This window comes from Mus musculus, chromosome 10, assembly GCF_000001635.26.
Source record: "Mus musculus strain C57BL/6J chromosome 10, GRCm38.p6 C57BL/6J".
In the NCBI taxonomy this organism is placed as follows: Eukaryota; Metazoa; Chordata; class Mammalia; order Rodentia; family Muridae; genus Mus; species Mus musculus.
The window spans coordinates 111,168,310-111,189,002 of record NC_000076.6 but is presented as its reverse complement, the minus strand read 5'-3'; the positions used below and the strand labels follow the sequence as shown (position 1 = coordinate 111,189,002).

The window sequence follows — 20,693 nt, the reverse complement described above, 5'->3', positions numbered from 1 at the left end:
TTTGGCCGCAGTGTTTCATCACAGCAATAGTAACCATTTTGGTGAAAGGGTGTAGAAAACAAAGGTTTTATCAGATCCATAACAGTCACACCAAAGCTGGGCAGTGGTGGCACACGCCTTTAATCCCAGCACTTGGGAGGCAGAGGCAGGCGGATTTCTGAGTTCGAGGCCAGCCTGGTCTACAGAGTGAGTTCCAGGACAGCCAGAGCTACACAGAGAAACCCTGTCTCGAAAAACCAAAAAAACAAAAAAAAACTAAAACAGTCACATCCAGTTAAGGGCCTTGGCGAGTACAGAGCAGAGGGCGAAGCCTTAAAGAATGTTGCTTTCTCCCTCCTGGACACACATAGACACACTCACCTGAACTACATATTTACACACACACACATTGTGTGTGTGATATTGTACAGAATCATACATGATTTCTCCTTTATGTTTTTCATGATAGAATTCTAAGGTATAGAACATTTTTAAAAGCATTTATCACTCGCTTTTGGATGGTGGGAGGGAAGCAGACAAGACGTAGGCCAGGGGCTGTTAGTTCAGGTGGTTAATCCACCAGGATCCGTCACCGGAAGATTTCTAACATGGAACAGCTGGGGAAGTTAGGATGCTAGATTCCGAGCCCAGTGACTGTTATACTAAGATTGTCTGGGGTTTTCCATTTCGCAGCCATTAAACTGAGCTCTAGGGGAAGGTAACCCTGGCAGAGCATGGGTTTGCGAGAGTGCATCCCCAGCTAGCAGTGGAAATTTGAGATTGCTTATAGGTTTGACAGCAGCCAGCCGCAGGGGTTAAATGACTGGGACTGTGAGAAGTTGAGCTTTGGAGGCAGCGAGACTGCCAGGGCCGGAGAGTAGCCCGCAATAGCATGGACTGATTTTTAATATTACATGCAACAATTAATATTGTCAAAATAATTATATTACTAAATGTAGCCCATCGATTCGATGGACTCCTCATCAATATTCCAATTTTTACTTCACGTAGATAGGACACAACAACAAAGCAATCCTAAAATCATATGGAAGCAATTATGAGAGTAATGCTAGAGGCATTATAACACCTGATTTAAAATTATGCTGCAGAGCCATAGTAAATACTAGTATGAACACACACACATAGACACGCGAGGTTTGACAGAGGACACACAGATAAACCCGCACGCACTGCTACAGTTACCTTATTCTCAGCAAAGATGTCAAACAACCCAAATGCTGGAGGAATGACAGCCTTTTATCATATGGTGCTGGGGAACCAAAATATCCATATGTAAAGACTAAAACTACATTGTTGTTTAATTCTGTACAAAAGTTAATTCAAAGTGAATAAAAAACTATAATGGAAAATGTGGAACTTTGAAATAACTAGAACATAAGGAAAACACCTCAAGATACACGCAGAGGCAAGGATTTTCTGTGTAGGATTTTAAAAGTTAAGGAAATAGTAACAAGAATTGACAAATGGGATTGCATCAAAATAGACAGCTTTTGTACAGCCAAGGAGAATCTACTACCACCACTTTGCTAGACCAGCATCATTTCTAAAGACACTTTAAGTTTTATCCTTATACTAACAGAAGTGTAGTGCTTATGCCTCGTTAAAGAATCCTCTCTATGGAGAAAACTGAAACCATCACAGAAAACCACAGCTGGACACAATGCAAAGACCAAAGGATTGTGGGGATCCGACTATACAGGCAGCACAGCTCCAGCATCCACGGCTCAGGAAAGGTCATGGAAGAAGGGTGGAAAGACTGTAAGTGCCAAAATGCCAGGAAGTCTGTGAGACCGTTTACCTGATCTACCCTAGAGATGGCTGCATAAACAAGACTTGAACAATGACAATATCGACACGCTAATGCAGGAGGAAAATCAGATGGGGTCCTGCTCCTAGTCAAAGAGCGAGAGGCAAGCAATGACTGATCAGAGGGAGAGAATTAACCCGAGGGTTGAACGCCCCCATTGTTTACTCAATACAAAGTGGTCAACCCTGAAACAATACGCACACAAGCAACAGAAAGGGACTTAGCAGACTATTTGTATATGCATGCATATATGTAACACTAATAAAGAAAAAGAGGCTATCAATTTGAGGGGGTATGAAAGGACTTGGGGGGAAGGGACCTGGGAGGGGCTGGAGAAAGGAAAAGGAAAAGGAGAGATAATATAATTATATTTTGATTAGAGTGCATTAAAATATTGATACTTAAAATTAAAAAAAAAAAGAAATTATCACTCTTAAGAAACATAAATTACATCTTTAAGTTTAGCAAGTTATACTATGTAAGCGTAATCCCAGCTTTGGGGCTATCTGCTGCTGAGACAGCTCAGCAAGTAAAGGTTCCTCCTACCTGCTGCCTGGTTTGATGACCTAACTTTAATCCCTGGCGCCCACACAGTAGAATCAAAGAACGAACTACTCAAACTGTCCTCCGAGACAATTGTCCTATGCATGCCCCACACCCATACACACACATACACAAAATAAATAAATAATGTGAAGTTTAAAGTTTAAACACAGGTTAACACTGCTATAGACAAAAATTTTTAAACGAGGCTTAGGATATTTTAAACCAATGCCTTCAAGAATGCTTACCATAGGATAGAGGACCTGCCCTGCCTCTTTAAGGCTCCATTATGGGAGATTAGAGTGAGAGTATGGAACGCTGCATGGAACATCTATTTACACACCTCTAACTTGGAGAATGAGTTTAACAACTTAAAAGGGAATTAAGAAAAACTCTTACAAGAAATGCCAAAAGCAGCTATAAATGAGTAGAAGAGAAAAATACTCAGAATTTCTTGTTTAAAGTAGGAAATATACTTTGTATTCATCTTAGAAGATGGCTCAGAAGTTAAGAGAACTTGCTGCTCTTCCAGTGATCCTAAGTTCAATTCCCAACCATCATGGTGAAATCTGGTGCCCTCTTCTGGTGTGCAAGCATACGTGCATGCAGAACACTACACTAAAAATAAATCTTTTTTTTTTTTTTTTTAAGAAAAAAAACATGCTATTCAGCAGCCAGGAGCATTCAAAGAAGGAATATGTGCAGATATAAATTTTTAAAAGAAAATCTTTTTAATCTATTAGCTCAATGAGAATCCCACACAATGTTCCTCTTCACCTTTCACCCTTCTCCAGCTACTCCCAGATCACTTCCTACCTCCCAAGCCTGAGTGGCCCACCCTGTCCAGTTTGGGTTCCCTGTATACTAATAGGTGTGGGACTATTGGCTGAAGTATAATGTACTTACCAGGGTCCCACCCTTAAAGAAAACTGACTACCCCTCTCCTAAAGCCTATCAAGTGTCCACAGCTCCTTGGTTAAAGACACAAGCTCAGGAACCCCTCCCCTTCCATGCTGGAACACTGACTGGCTTGTAGAAAAGAAGTTTAAATTAAAGCTCTGCTTACATAAGCCCCTCCTATAGGCTGTTTCCTCAGTTATCATTATCCATACAGAAAACTGTAAGGGGGAAGGGAGTGGGTTCAAATAGGAATAAAGTACACAAAGGCTGAAGGTGTGAAGCTCTGCAGGTGGAGTGCTTGCCTAGCCCCCACTGGCCCTGTGTTCTATCTCTAGCACCAAAACAAACAAAAAAGCAGAGAGAACAATGAATGATATACATCATGGTAGAGGACAAAGAGCATATATATGGACAAGGAAGAAAAAAGCAAAACTAACTGGGCCTGTGAGATGGCTCAGTGGATAAAGGCATTTGCTGTCAACCCTAGCCCAGGACCCACATGGTAGAAGAAAACCAACTCCTGCAAGGTATCCTCTGATCTCCACATGTGCATTTATGTGTGTGCATACGCACACACACGCATATAAACATACAGGGGACACTGAAAACAGAGATTAAAAACTTAAAAGCAGACCAAAATGAAAAACTACAAGGAAATAAAGAGTCAACAATTTAGAACATGACAGGCAAAAATCCACAACCTACCCTTTTGTTTGCTTCAGTTTTTGAGACAGTCTCATATAGTCCAGGCTGAGTTCAACTTCCTTATACAGCCAAACATGAACTTAAACTTCGGGTCTCCTGCTGACACAGTGCTCCCAGATGCTAAGACTATAGGTGTGCACCCCACCCTCAGCCCCAAAGGTATTTAATAAGCATGTAATTAGTAATAATAAAATACTAATGCTAATTCAAAAAACAACACCTTCATCCAACTTAAAGCTAAAACTGCCTTTCCTGAGCAAGCTTGCCAAATGATGTTAAGGCGGAAGCCAAAGAGTGGAAAGCATACCCTGGCTTTCTCTCAGTGGCTCTAATGCCTCAGCCCCCACCCAGCTTTCCCAAGGCACTCACTGTAAGATGATGGCATAAGTCTCACAACAAATCAAAACATTCCCAACATCCCAAAACGTGATTTAAATTCTCAATCAAAAATATATTCAGGCCTGGCCTACAGTGAATGGCTGTAATTCCAACACCTAGGAGATAGAGACCGGACGGAGGGTTAAGAATTCAAGACCAGTCTGAACAAAATAGAGAATTCAAAGCCAGCTTGGGCTAAATGAGACACTATCTAAAATAACGTCCCCTGCCTCAAGTGACACACACACAAATACAACCACCATAAGCTTCCGGGAAGTTATTTTTTTCCAGTTTTAGGTCATTGTTATCTTAAAAGTAGCAGACCCACCTACTGGTTACCCTAGGAAATAAGAAATGGTGGGTTTGAATCTGGTTTCTGACACCCACTCTGCCCCCTACCCCTTTCTGACATCATTTTCAATTTGCCAAGAGTTCGCCCCGTTACGTGTTCACAGCTGGACTAAGATAATCACTTTCTATATATAATGCAATGAACTGCCTGCCCTTTAAAACCCTGGAGCTCCTCAATAGCATTTAGAGCTGTTAGGGAACTTCAGCTCAGCTCTCAACACCAGACATTTTACAGATGAAGGATCCAAGCACAGAGTGCCCAAGCCAGTGGGCAGGAGGCCAGGTCCTAAGACTCTTTAGTACCCAGCTAATGCTTTAAAACAAAACTCAATGTGAGGACTTACTAACAAAACTGAGTAGTGGGGAAACTGGAAACCTAACACTGTAACACAGCTCTAGTTCTGCTTCTAAAATATCCCACAATACAAACATGTACATGCATTTGCTGTGTTCACAGAAAACCAGGGAAAGAGGACGAGCACTTGGCGCTCTCAACACCATGTCAGACAGTCTGGCGGCCTAAGAGCCAGTCTCCACAGCTTCTGGGTTTATCCTTAGTGCATGCTGGTACATGACAATCTTGTTCCTTGGAAAAAATTAGTAAAACTCGGTGGTCATGTTACTATACACCTCTAATCCCAGCACTCAGGAGGCATAGGTGGATCCTGTAGCCTGGTACCCAGTTCCAAAAAAATAAATTAAATTTTAAATAAGTGCATTATGCACGTGCACACATGTATAGTAAAACTAAAAAATTTGGGTTAAAATCAGAAAATATCTAAAGTTCTTATTCTTTTCACCCCTCTTCATCCTTCCTTTCCTCTCCCCCCCTCTCCCTCCTCTTTATCTTTATCCCTCCTCCTACCTTATAACCAGCACTGACACTCAGCTGGCCTTAATTGGTCTTCATGTTAAATGAGGTAACATTAGGCAGGCTAATTGCTTTAGTTCAAGGTTAGCCTGAGAATCAGAGTGAGACCATCTCAAAAAACAAAATAAAACAAGTAATCTTTAAAAGTGGCTTTCCCTTATGACTACTACAACCTCAGTAAAATGTGACCCATACCTGTAATCCACTCTGACATGCAGGAGTCTGAACAGGAGATCAGAACTATTCTAACACATTAGAATAATTAAAGAAGGGTTTGACTTGTAAGATATATTTAAATATGTTTGTAGTCTAATATATGATATATATTATATATACATTGTATATGTAATATATAATGTACATACATATATACACACACCTACTAGTTATTCAAATGTTTTCTTTTGTTTTGAGACAGGGTCTCATGTAGCTGATAGTGATCTTTAATTCCTGATCTTCCTGCTTCCATCATCCTAGTGTTGGGGATTACAGGGCTCAAACTGTAGCATGTTTGTTAAACTGGCTTTACTCGTGTTAAAGGAGCATTTTTGGCAGGCCACATATCCCTACCTGAATTGCCTCTGTACCTTTAAATATTGTTATACCATATCTGGAAGGCTGGTGAAGACAATGACGAACAAGTTCATCAGATGATCTAGAAGACCTGGTGGCCAAAGAACCAGTCTCCATAACTTCTGAATTTTACCTTTAGTGCATGTTGGTATATGACAATTTTGTTGCATGCAAGTTAATGTGGGAAGTCCAAGATATATCACCAGTGGTAGTACAGGGCAGGTAAGCATGCGCAGAGAGAAGTGGGGAGGATAGCTTTGTAACCAGCCACTGAGGAGAATAAATCTGCTTCCCTAAGAAAGGTATTAATCACTTCTAACAGGCTCCTTAAATGTCATACATCAGGGGCTGGAGAGATAGCTCAGTGGTTAAGAGCACTTTAGGATCTCTTCCAGAGGTCCTGAATTCAATTCCCAGCAACCATATGGTGCCTCACAACCATTTATAATGCGTTCTGATACCCTCTTCTGGCATGCAGACATGCATGCAGATAGAACACTTATATACATACAATAAGTAATAATTTAAAAAACACATCAAAGCCAGGCATGGTGGTGCACACCTTTAATTCCAGCACTTGGGAGACAGAGGCAGGAGGGAATTTGTGAGTTTGATGTCAGCCTGGTCTACTGATCGAGTTCCAAGATAGCTAGAGATATACAGAAAAACTGTCTTGGGGGAAAGGAAGGAAGGAAGGAAGGAAGGAAGGAAGGAAGGAAGGAAGGAAGGAAGGAAGAGAAGGGGAGAGGGAGAGAGGGAGGGGGAAGGGCAGAAGGGAGGGAGAGAGAGAAAGAGAGAGAGAAAGAGAAAGAAAAAGCCAAACATCAAAAGGCCTACAGCAAGAAATCAAAATCTTTCTTTAAAAGACTTACTTTTTTTAAAAAAAATTATTGTATTTTTTTACATTTCAAATGTCATTCCCTTTCCTGGTTTCCCCCCTGCAAACCCTCTATCACATCTCTCCTTACCCTGCTTCTGTGAGGGTGCTCCCCACCCACCCTCACTCCCAACTCACTGCCCTGGCTTTCCCCTACACTGGGGCATCAAGCCTTCACAGAACCAAGGGCCTCCCCTCCCATTGATGCCAGATAAAGCCCCTTCAGCTCCTACAGTCCTTCCCCTAACTCCTCCATTGGGGTCCCTGTGCTCAGTCCGATGGTTGGCTGCGAGCATCCGTATCTGTAGTGGTCAGAATCTGGCACAGCCTCTCAGGAATCAGGCTCCTGCCAGCAATAGTGTCTGGGTTTGGTGTCTGAATGTGGGATGGATTCCCAGGTGGGACAGTCTCTGGATGGCCTTTCCTTCAGTCTCTGCTCCACACTTTGTCTCTGAATTTCCTTTAGACAGGAGCAATTCTGGGTTAAAGTTTTGAGTGGTTCCATCCCTCAGCTGGGGGCCATGCCTAACCTCTGGATATGGTCTTGACAGACTCTCCCTCCCCTTTGTGGGGTATTTCAGCTAACGTCATTCCCATGGGGTCCTGAGATTACTTTTATTTTTAATTGTTTGTGTGTGTAGGTGCTCAAAGGCCAGAAAGGGCTTTGGGTCATCTGGAACTGAAGCTACAGGCCATAATAAATTGCCCGACTTGGGTGCTGGAAACCATACCCAGTTCGTATGCAAGTACAGAGGACTTACGCTTCTGGGACCCAGGTTTAAAGTCACTTTCACCGTCTACGAATGCCTATCAAGAGGTCTGAGGATACTGCTCTAAATTTGGTAACCTTGGAAAGGCCCTCTGGAAGGCACTGGAATGTTCCGGCTGTTGAGAAGATGAGTATTCCAAACAGAGAGGAATTGATTTGTTTGACCAATCTGACCTAGCCTAAGCTACAGACAGAAGAGCCAAGCTGACCAGTTGACCAGTATTTGACTGGCCATAAAGATTCCCACGTGGCTAACCAGGTCCTCAGGATAAGCAGGACCTCTTAGGGCTTACAAGGGAGAGAGAGATAAGCCCCATCCAGGCTTCAATGTGGTATAGATCTTCCTAGAGGCAGGGAGCAGGTGGCAGTGAGCCCTCCTTGATTTAGTAGCCACTAGAGGGCCCCTATCCAGGACTACTGTTGGATGGTTATAATGTGTGTGGGAATGCTGCTGAGGCTGAACCCCTAGCTCCTGGAGCCGTGAGGGGCTTTGAGCACTGGACTAGGGATAATCTGGGCAGCGTTCCTCAGACTCTCCCTGATGGCAGCTTCAATCTGCTCTTGACAAGTCCAGAGGCAGTCCACTTCACTGTCTCTGATCCCTGCTGACAGCTCTATGAATTTGTTCCCAGATGTGCAGCAAGCATCCAGGCCTTGCACTGCAGCCTACTACAATCATGGATGGCCAATACATAGCAAAGGTGTAATTAGTAGCACAGAGGGCCAAAAAAGGTCTGAGCGTGCTTTCTGACCATGGTCTGTTGGTCACTAGGCGGAGTCTTGTAGAGACAGGTCCAGGAAATTAGATGCAACTGCAGCAGCCAGGGCCTATTTGAGCTGCCTTCCCCAAGCCCCGTAACTCCCACTTCCACAACTGACAGGGAGATTCTGCTTGATGTGTGTGTGGTCTTATGTGGCTTGGAGGACACCAACCAGCGAATTCTACCAATGAGCTGTACCTGACCTTTCTGTGGTAGGGATGCAGGGCAGGCGGAGAGCAATCCAGATAGTTCACAGACAGGGGAAGGCTTCCTCCTTACAGCACTGTTCCTCATACTCCTCCAGTATCAGAGTGCCAGCACCTTCCACACCACGCGTGCATCTTGGTCTCTGGATGTTCACTCCAGAGTATGAAGTGCAGGGCATGCAAGTGCTCCTCCAGGCACAGCAAGCTACAGGATATACTGGTCCCTGAGCAGATGCTCACCCGTAAAGAGCCAAGAGTCTAACCAGCCTGGAGGGCCATGAAGGGTACCCTAGCAACACAGCAGCTCCATACCAAGGCAGTTCACAGGTAGAACATAAATATGGGCTTGTGAACCCAAGAAATCCTAAAACAGTAATCACAACTCTTAAACTGTGCTTGGCAATACACATCTATAATACCAGACAAGCCAGAGGCAAGAGTTCAAGGAAGCCAGGGATAAGGTACACATCTTCAAACACAGCACTTTGAAGGCAGAGGGAACTTCCTGGGCAAGCTGGTCTACAGACCAAGTTCTAGACCAGCTAGGGCTACACAGTAACACCCTGTCACCCTCCCTCTCATCCCTCAAAAACAGTCAGAGCCATCCTTGACTGCATGCAAAGTCTGAGAGCAGCCTGGTCTACAGGCTACATGGTATCTCGCTTTGGTGCCTAGGAGTTAGGGGTCAGCGGCAGACAGACTCTTATTAAATTCTCATGCCTCTGATGATCCAATCCTTTTCCCCAGTACTATCTCTCTGCTGCCCACTCTTTTCACACATTTCCCCCAGGTACAGTGAATTCTTTCAGTTCCTAGCAAAGACCCTGCCAGAAATATTTTTTATTCCTTCAGTTCATGCCAGCTTCTTTGGATCCCTTCATCCCCTAGGTCAGCGAATCCTTATAGCATCCTATACTCCTTCCTATTAGGAATCTCCACAATGGAGATTACAAAGTCAAGAGGCTGAGAAAGGACTGCAGTAGTTTAGTGCTTGCCTGTGCCACAATAGTTCCTGGCCATCCTGACAACCCTGTCTCAAAAAGTAACAAATAGATTGATAAAACAAAAATAGAAGGGTACTATAGACATTTTTATTATTTTTTAATCCTTAGAAATGAGGATATGAGGAGTTACAGAGACAAAGTTTGGAGCTGAGATGAAAGGATGGACCATGTAGAGACTGCCATATCCAGGGATCCACCCCATAATCAGCATCCAAACGCTGACACCATTGCATACACTAGCAAGATTTTATCGAAAGGACCCAGATGTAGCTGTCTCTTGTGAGACTATGCCGGGGCCTAGCAAACACAGAAGTGGATGCTCACAGTCAGCTAATGGATGGATCATAGGGCTCCCAATGGAGGAGCTAGAGAAAGTAGCCAAGGAGCTAAAGGGATCTGCAACCCTATAGGTGGAACAACATTATGAACTAACCAGTACCCCGGAGCTCTTGACTCTAGCTGCATATATATCAAAAGATGGCCTAGTTGGCCATCACTGGAAAGAGAGGCCCATTGGACTTGCAAACTTTATATGCCCCAGTACAGGGGAACACCAGGGCCAAAAAGGGGGAGTGGGTGGGCAGGGGAGTGGGGGTGGGTGGATATGGGGGACTTTTGGTATAGCATTGGAAATGTAAATGAGCTAAATACCTAATAAAAAATGGAAAAAAAAAAGAAATGAGGATATGTCATTAAACTCAACCATTTGCAAGTTTTATAAGGAAAATGACAGCATCGGAAGACAGAATGACATCACAGACTCCTCTGTAATCATGTCTGTCTATTATTATTACCTGAACCTTGTGACTACTGACATTCAAATGCCATGCAGTTAGGGATAATGTAACCTATAAGTCTAAGGAGGTTGTTGTCTGGATTTTGTTAGGTTTTGAATAGGGTTCTAGCCAGCTAAAGATAACCTGCAGCCTGCTGTACTGCCACAGGTGGCTGGGGGCTTCTCACCGTCTTCCCTCTACTTCCTCATGCAGGCACGCACGCGCCGCAGGCCTGGCTTATGCAGTGCTGAGGACTGAACAAGGATTCTGGCAATGCTAGGCAAGCACGCCACCCAACACATCTGCAACCCCCACTTACATTACATCTAAAGTTCTCAAGATTAAATTTAGATGTAAGGCTGCATTAGGGAGTGCACTCAGATGGGGTAGCTGCTTGGATTTATACCGAGCCAGACAATCAAAACTTATGTAACACTAGTTATATTTAACCAATAATTATCATGCAAACTTCTGCAAACTGTTCTGCAAAATCTGACAATCTTTAAAATGGAAAGAATTCATTCACTAACTTCTTTCTCCAAAGTACAGTGCCAGATCAGCACAGCATCAACCGAAACAGGAAACAGAACCAACAATGCAATCTCAGGTTAGAATTCTAATTAATGTGGCAGAATTTATATTATCCATAGAGAGGTTCTCAAGCCAGGCATGGGGACACAGGCCTGTAACTGGTCATCTCAGCACCTAGGAAGTGGAGACAGGAAAACCAGGAGTTCAAGGCTATAGAACGAGTTTGAGACAAGCCAGGCATGTCTTGGGAACATGAACATGGGACCATGCTCACAAGACAAGAGAAAAACACCAAGTCCCGTCCTTGCAGAGTAGCTAAGTTTTTGTTGTTTTGTTTTCTGAGACAGGGTTTTCTGTAACCAGGCTGGCCACAGTGACTCCTGACACTCCTCTCTCTACTCCTGAATGCTCTATTACAGGCAAGAACCACCGCGCCCAGCCAGACTTTTAGTTCTAGACTACTCAAGCTGGCAATGCACAAGGGGATTCTGAAACTACTCTTTTCTCATCACCTAGTGAGTCGAGAATGTTTTCTTCCTCTAGTCACTGTTTATGTTTAGCTAAAACTGACGGTTACCGTTTTGTTTCATAAGTAGCAAGGAACGGTGGTCTGGTTCAGAATGAGGCTGTTTGTTTTCCAAACATCAAACTAATTCCCAGAAGAGCTAATTTACTACACAGAATATATGTTAAAATAATGAGGTCAAAGGCACTAAAATAAAATTGAAAGAAAGTCTGGGCACAGTGGCATATGTATGCGGCTCAGTTCTTGGGAGCTAGTTGTCCGGCTTGGCTGTTAGCAAGTTCAAGGCCAGCCTGGACTAAATCGGACCCTATGTTGGAGTAGGGAAACCACAGGTCCTAGATATGTTTTTGAACAATGTTATTACTAAAATAAATACAAGATAACTTTGGACTCACTGATCACTTCCTGATGTAAGCTCTATTTATCTACATATGTATAAAATAGTAATACAATGAAGAAAAGTCACTAAACTTTGTCTAACCTTGAGATTGGTCAGAATTTCTTTTAGGAATAGACTTTCAGTATAAGTCATCTCCGTCATTGCTTATTTTTGGTAAGCAATTGAAAATCTTTTATCTATTGAAAAACTGCTTATATTTGTACTTTGTGCACAAGCCACAGACAGGTCTGATATATGACTTCTAGTTTTCCCAAGTGTCATGCTTAAACACAAAACAAGCTTATTACAAGCTATAGATTAAGAGATGGAACAAGTTTTAAGAATAAAATTCAATGCTCTAATATAACAACATGGCTCAGGAAAGCTGTGTGGCAAACTAAACAGAGCATGGCCACAGAACAAGGTAGATCATGGTTCAACTCCACATTTGACCCTTTAGCAGCTACATGACCTAATGTTTCACTTAAACATGGAGTCTATGAAAACTGAAGTAATTCCATTTGTTCTGCCAATATCATTTATTCTAGAATTCTCATAAGGATCATGCTGTATACCACATTTCCTGATATGGATTCTAATCTCAAAAAAAAAAAATCTTCCTCAAAAAAAAAAAAATCCTCAAAGCCACCTGTCCCCAGTGTGCTTCCTTACTAAGACCATGAGCACCTAAGTGGTCTGTCAAGGTCACACATCTACCTAGGAAGATAACACTTCTGACAGGATTCTTATCTTCCTGTGTCTGTTCAAATGCACTGTTTCCTAGTGTATTTGACATACTAGGATCCCTGGGCTTATCATAGGGAACTCAGAGTAACCCCAGCCTTCTTAAGGATTGTGCTCAGTTATGTTGCTATAAACTCATATTAACAATTTACATGTTTAAATAATATATAGATTATAGTTAAAATCCACCTGATTCTACATATTTATTGTTTTCTTGAATGTTTTTTCTAAGAACTATTAACCGTGTTTTGACTTGAACTAGAAAAGAGAAATATGATCCTCATTCATTAAGTATGGCATACAGTTATAATAAACTTAATGAGCTACCAAGTTTCCCACAAGCACAAATTCACAACCATGCTTAACCTGAAAAATCTATTAATAATCAAAGTTTAAAATGCAAGCTCTAATCCTATTTCAAAACAATCTTACATAACTATATCACTGACATTCTATTCCTTCATATTTAAGGAAGGTTCAGAATGACTTTTTAACCTGGCCATCTGGCCTTGATGTTCCTAGATTTTAGTTCTAGGTATAAATTACTACAACCAAAGTACTCATTATTTTTAATTTATAATGTAAGTAAACAAGATACTTAATTACACTTCCATATGCCAATTCAAAAAAGGTCTCTGAAAAACCAACGCAACTTTTACTATTCAAATTAAGGATAGTTAGCAAAAATAAGCAATGACGGAGATGACTTATACTGAAAGTCTATTCCTAAAAGAAATTCTGACCAATCTCAAGGTTAGAAAAAGTTTAGTGACTTTTCTTCATTGTATTACTACTTTATATGTGACTTGAGGAGCAGGGTGGCACATGTCACAATACATGTCAGAGGACAACTTTCAGGAGTCACTTATCTCTTTCCACTGTGTCCTAGGGATCTAACCCAAGCAGTCAGACTTGCACAGTGGACTCTTTTATTCACTGGGCCATTTCATTTGCCCTTGTGAATATTTTGGCAAGAATGTATCTTCTACATATAATTAAAATCACAAAATGATTTATTTCAGTTGAAAAGTTTGAAGCAACTACTCTGTGAGTTACCACATTCTATAAAATAACCAATTAAGTAATACCTTACCTTACTAGTTAACATACTGAATAAATCAAACAACCAAGCTCTTAAATCTGTAGATTCAAAGCAGTTTTTCCTCAGAAATGACAAGTCTATCTGGTTTTAGTGATCCTGGGATTAAACCCAGAACTTGTGCTTTGGAACCATTCAACCCACTGTGCCTACGTTTTTCTGTTTTATTCTGTTTTTGTTGTTGTTTTTTGTTTGTTTGGTTGGTTGGTTGGTTTTTGAGTTTGTTTGTTTTTTTGGTTTGGTTTGGTTTTTTGTTTTTTGTTTTATGTTTTTTGTTTTTTTTTTTTTTGCTTTGCTTTCCTTTCAAATTCTGGTATTTTTCCCCCCAAAGAGAAAATGAAACTTAGGCAGGGATACAGACACCAAATAAAACTGTCTGTTATTTAAAAGGCCTACAGCCCCAGTAGCTATTACCTCCCATTTAACCTAAAACAAAGGCAGCTAAAGGACACTCTACTGCTCTGACATCCAATGCTCCATCGTCCACAACTCAAAGGAAAACCTAACACAGGGGAAGGGGGAAGGGGGAAGGACGCCCAGCCCTGGTACACGCTAGGTCAACCAACAATCACCATGCATCTAATGGAAAACTAAGTACGGAAAAGAAATGATTACAAAAACAAAAAATGACCAAGGGGGATAGTTGGGGATGCTAATACAATGTAAGTAGAAAACAAAATGTGTTGATTAACCTCAGGGAGAAATGCTAGGCATGGAGGCAAAAGGGAGCCTCTAAATGTCTAAAGACAGAACAAGAACCAGAAGGATAAAAGTAAAAGTAAGATAAGCAGAACCATCCTAAGAAAACCCTACAAGCAAGCAGAGAAATGAAAACAGAACATCACCAAGGACTCAGTAGACAGGCATTTCAGAAAGTTAGAAAATGCCTATAATTCAGACTGTAATGGCAACTGAGTATAATATTGCTCCCTTTTGAGGATAGAGTAGTTTCAAAACACAAGTCTATAGCCAAGCTCTCCGATTCCCAGGCAAGAGGCAAGGAAGAGAGCTGGATATAGGATGTGTGTGTCACCACCAAAAACAAGAGCCCTTTGAGGTAAACTCATTTCCCCAGGTAAAAAAAAGATCTTGGCACCTGGGAGTCTGTTAGCTAGAGACGCCAAGAAAATGTCTCAATAGGGTGCCTGTTGCTATCTGTGAAAGGGGAAAGGCTGTGAATGGTGCCCATGGCCAGAGCAGCAGCTAGATTCTAACATTATAGTCTTACAAAAAGTTTACAGTCATCCTCAACTGTAAAGTGAATTCAAGGAAAGTGTGGGCTACATGATTCCCTGTCTCAGAAAGAACAAAAGTGAGCTGAGGACATGGCTCAATAGGAAAGAACACTTGCTGAGCCAGCAATAAGAACCTAAATTTGGATCTCCCGCACCCTAAGAAGCCAGATGGTATGGCCGGTAATCTCAGGGTTGAAGGGCCCTAAAATCGGAGGACTGAGACAGGAAGATCACTGGGGGTTGCTAGCTAGCCAGCCTAACATGAAAACCAGCAAGACGTTCAAGACTGAAACCCTGTCTCAAGGGCATATGTTAGAGAGCAATAAGTCAGGGCTCCCAACACTCATCTTCTAGATGAATGGACGGATGGGTAGGTGGACACACACACACACACACACACACATACACACACCTGAGAATGTATACTTCCACAAGACTATAGGGGCAAAGGGAAGTTACATTATCCAATTAAAGAGTTCTAAAATGAGGACTGGACATGCTGGCCCATTCCTAGCACTGAAGAAGGATCCGATCGCTGTAAACTTGGGGTCAGCTGGGCTAAACCTGGGCTACAGTGAGAGTCCGTGTCTGAAACCAAGCAAACAAAACAGCATATCAGAAGAAAGTGATAGGAAGAGACCTAAAAGGCAAGCTGTCTAATCTAGAGGCTGACCACTCAGATTGAAAGCACAATAGAATAGATGGGAGTAAGGAGGCAGTGTAGGGAAGACTAGGGTAGAGACATATACTGTTAGAAGAGGGGACAAGGAAAAAATTAGGGAAACAGGAAGTCCTGCCCAAACGTTAAAAAAATTCAATAGTCAGAACCTTGGTATTATCAACTGTTTTCTTTTTTTTAATTACTCGGGGACTACATAATAAAATCTACAGAAAAGGAATCACAATCTATGCATACTACCTGACCCAGCCATAAATAATAGTTACATAGTCATAGTGTCAACATTACTTGCTTTTATCAATTATAAGCAACCTCAGGACATAATGCAGAGATAGGGTTACATAGCGGAAACTGTGTTTAAATAGGAAATACAAAGTACCCATAATTAGGAGGAAAAATATAGAAAAAAATGAAAAACTTCAGTAATGTCTTCATTTGGGCTCAGCTAACTGGTAGCTTTCTTGCTGTTTGAAGGAAACTAAATATGAAACTGATAGAACTAAGAATGGGTCAAGAGTCAACAAGTCAGACATGGTGGTACAAAAACAAAAGGATCACATGGAGTTGGGGCCCTGCCTAGACGACACAGGCCAGCCATAGCTCAACAATGAGATCTTGTCTCAAAAGGAAAAAATAAATAAAAATCCAACAGAAACTATAACCTTTACAAAAACAATGCACATTTCCTTCACTCCACATCCATAAACAACCTCCCATGAACCCTCATCTATTCCCTAACAGAAGGGAAAGCTCTTTAACTAAAGAGAGGGATTTTCTATAGCTTACAGGTTCACTCTGTCTTTAAGGTAGTGTCTCTACTATCCCAGAGGACATTTAGCAATGTCTTGAAACATTTTCTAGCTGTTACAATTACGAGAGTATTCCTGGAATCTAGTGGGTTCAGGGATGGGGTAACCCATTCTCTAACACGCAGGAACACATAACCAAATCATCACCCAGCTGAAACACTGCGTGCCAGGACAGGACATTCTGCTTTAAGAGAACTCTTCTAATCCTAGTTCTTATGGCAATGTCTGCTACAAGACAAAACTTTCATGGCATGGATACTATCAGCATTCATCGAAATACAGACTCAAGGACTACCCTGTGCGTCCTCACAGGCATCTCAGGCTTGGCCAATGGCCCTCGCTGAATCCACGGCGTATACTCTGTGTATCTGTATCAGCAGCAGCTCAGCATCACCCACCTCAGCTACCATTCTTACAGATATTCTTAGGATCTCAAGCACTTCATCTACTCAATGGCTTGCAGCTGTGACACCATTAACTGCTAAACCCCAAATTTTCAGTAGCTTCAGCCAAAATTCCAGTCCACTTGGTATGTCCCTGTTTAGTGCACACTTTGCTTCTACCTGGAACCCGTTTGTTTACTTAGAGAGCAGGTGTGTGTCCATGTGGTGCGTGTGCAGGCGCCCATGGATGCACTTCTGTGTGGAGGCCGGAGACTAACCTTGAGTGTTAGTCCCCACGCACTGTCACCTAGGTTTTCTGAGACGGTCTATCGAAGCCCTGGGGCTTCCCGACTAGGTGAGGCTAGCCGCCCAGTGAGCCCAGGCATTCACCTGTAACCTACCTCAGGGCCGCATGCTTGCACAGGCATGAACCAGCTACCCAAGCAGCAGGACCTCGCAAGCACTTTACCAACTGAGCTATCTCCCGAACAATCAGGGACTAGATCCTTTGAACCTATGTCTACTTCCCCAAAAGACCTCCAACCTTCAGACTTGACTCCACAAATGGAAGAAAAGGTAAAGAAAGGACACCCACTCCTCCGTCATTTCAATCCAGCGTGACAGCACAGCACATCCACCACACCCACCTGATGACAGGGAGGAAGGAAGACTGTGGCAAGCAATGAACTGCACCTGCCCTTCCTATCCCTCTTCAGTATGGTCTCACCCCTCCTAACAGCAGCCTCGGCACCAACTAGCTAGCTTCTACTGCTAATTTCTGTTTATTTCAGTTTCTAGTAAAGTCTCTTCTCTACTAAGTAAGAACTGAGAAGCCTACAGGTTCTGTGCCTGGCCTCTACACACTTTCCCTTTCAGCCTGTCAATTCAGCCTACAGCTGCATTTTCTTCCCTGTGGCCACCCCTGGTCAGCCAGAGACAATAAAGTAGTTCTGAACTTACAGTCTGGCACCAAGTCAATGTTATTCTGTTTCTTTACATGTCTAAAATGATGGTGATAAGAGAATCCATTGCTGCCAATATTTGTATCCACACAGTATTATTACAAAAGCCACACTACAATGCACAGTGCTGTTTTTCTTAGCTTCTGAACTGCTCATCTTCAATAATAGACAAGACACAAAAGTATACACTTAGCACACCTGGTTTCTTCCAGTTCCCACCTTCTCACTTGAACAATGTATCCATGCCCTCTTGGCACCAGCTTCCAACCTCATTCAAAATACCGCTTACATCAGCTCCTCTCTTCCAGAGGGGTAGCATTCCCACTAGACATTCAGTAATTTATAAAGGCTTTGGATTCTTTGCAAGAAACTGTGACATCTCATAACTAGTGCTCATGTGCATGCATTTGGTACATGAGTTTACTCTCCTGGCCATGTGTAAAAACCAGACAGAGGCCTACATGTACAGTCCCAGGGCTGGGAAAGGAGAATTACGGTCATACCTAAAGCTCACTGGCCAGCTAGCCAGTTTAGCCTACTCAGCAAGCACAACACTGGCATGTACACACAAGTACATACAAATACGCCTGTACACACAAGCACATGTGGAGAGAAATGTTGGAGAGGCCTATCAGTCAACTCCAAAACTTCTGAATTCTAAAATAAAACAGAAAGTAACCATCCTCATGGTTTACACCCATCTATATCTCTACAAGTAGAGAATGCTATTTGAAAACTCCTTGGCTTTTTGTCTGTTTCAAAAACAATGGACAGAAAAGTATGATGATAAAGGTAACTTCTTTTAAAATAAATTTTAGGGGTTGGAGGGATGGCTCAGCAGATATAGCACTTGCTGCTCTTCCGGAGCCCAAGTTTGGCTCACAACACCCATGTGAGGTGACTTACCCCAGCCTTCCAGATCGAGGGCACTGATGTCCCCTTTCTGGTCTCCATGGGCACCTGTACTCATGTGCACTTAATTAAACAATTCTTTTTAATTTTACAAGAAAGAAAAGCCTAAAGAATCAGACGTTCTGCCACTCCTGGTTAAAACAGATTTGTGGTAAGCAGCCTCTACCATTTCAAAACTCAAAGTCTACCTCAAGCATCTTATATGCACCAGAGTGCTGCTCAGATCCAGACAGAATAACGAAGCTCTGAGCGTCATAGAGAACCAATGGGCACTGGAGCTTCACGATTCTGAGGAAGCCAGCATTCCTTGTAATCTGTGACAAGGGTCACTAATACAATTAAGATTCACTTCTATCAGAAAACACTAAGGGTTTGTTGTTGTTGTTGTTTTGTTTTTTGGTTTTTGGTTGTTTTGATACAGGGTTTTTCTGTGTAGCCCTGGCTGTCCTGGAACTCACTCTGTAGACCAGGCTGGTCTCAAACTCAGAAACCCATCTGCCTCTGCTTCCCAAGTGCTGGGATCAAAGGTATGCGCCACCTGCCCGTCAGAAAACACTAAGTTTTACACAAAGAAAAACTACCTTTGGGGAATGAATGGGCATTCCTGTAGCAACAAGACCAGACTGGAGGATAAGGAATTCAGTGTCAAACCTGACTACATGAGAATTTAGGAGGAGACAGACACAGACAGAAAACTATGAATCTAAAAGGATATTACCATGAGTCAATTAGGTAAAGAAAGTAAAATATGTGAACTTGGGAAAAATGGCCTAAGTAGTCCACTAATAGTGACAGAGCACTTACCTAATATATGCAAGGCCCTAAATTCAAATTAATGACAACTGAACCAAAACAGTACTTAAAGATCTAGATGCAAAGAAAAAATTTCACATAATTTTATAATTGTTGAAAAATCTCCACATGCTAAATATTGAGGTAGGCAGATGAAAACACATGTAATTGCATTCTCCAAACCACCACGTAAGGTAAGGTTAGTGTCCCACTCTACAAATGAGAAAGCCAAGGCTAGTAACCTGCTGAAGGGCCCATTACTTGTTTAAGATATACTCAAACTTCCCTCTGTAACTATAATATTGCCATTCCGAAAAACTGAAGAACTCTGTATTTTCACTTTGTGTTTTGTTTGGTTTTTCAAGACAGAGTTTCTCTATGTAGCCCTGGCTATCCAGGAACCCTGTAGCCGAGGCTGGCCTTGAACTCAGGCTTGCCTCTGCCTTGGATTAAAAGCATGTGCCTCTGAGGTGACTGCATAAGCACTGGGATGGGAGAAGAAAAGTTCTTGCTAATGTAACACAAGATAAAAACAACTGTGCTTATTTGTGACGCTGTTTAATGTTTGTTTTGCTGACTGAAACATGGTTGTTTTGTTTAAGCTACATCCATTCCCAACACGATTTTTAGCTTCCTTTTTTCTTGTCTTCTTTTTGTTTTTGCCATGAACTCAGAGATTCACCTGCCTTTGCCTCCAAGTGCTGGGTGGGGTTGGTTAACTTACAGCTCTCCACTGTAAGCTGCCTCCAGGCAGCTCTCCACTGTAAGTTACTCAGGCTGCCCTCTCTCTTAGTTTGCATTTATTCATTAATTTATAGGGGATGGGTCACAGAGGCTGTGTATGGTGATCAGAGGACAACTTAAAAGAGCTGCTAGTCTCCTCCTACCACGGATCAAACTCAAAACACCAGGTCATGAGGCTGGCAAAGCCATCCTGTCAGCAAGTTCAGGCTGATCTTGAAGTCACTCTACAGATCAAGTTGGCTTTGACCTTGTGATCACCTTATCTCAGACTCCCAAATAGCTGAGTTACAGGCCTGTATCACCAGGTCCAATTTTGGTTCACTCTGTCTTCTACGCTCTGAATATACCAATGCACAACCTCCGCCAAAGCCTACCAT

General features: G+C 42.3%; 1 protein-coding gene, 1 non-coding gene and 1 pseudogene across 4 annotated transcripts in view; all 3 read right to left on the bottom strand.

Moving 5' to 3' along the window:
• Nucleotides 1-20,693, bottom strand: part of Osbpl8 (oxysterol binding protein-like 8) — a 132,508-nt gene that overhangs the window by 108,247 nt on the left and 3,568 nt on the right. The gene's annotated exons all lie outside the window — the stretch shown is intronic.
• On the bottom strand, nucleotides 3,305-3,373 carry Gm51266 (predicted gene, 51266). Its single transcript, NR_162778.1, has one exon. It is a non-coding gene; the product is annotated as a predicted gene, 51266 (primary transcript).
• Nucleotides 8,210-9,051, bottom strand: Gm17849 (predicted gene, 17849; annotated as a pseudogene).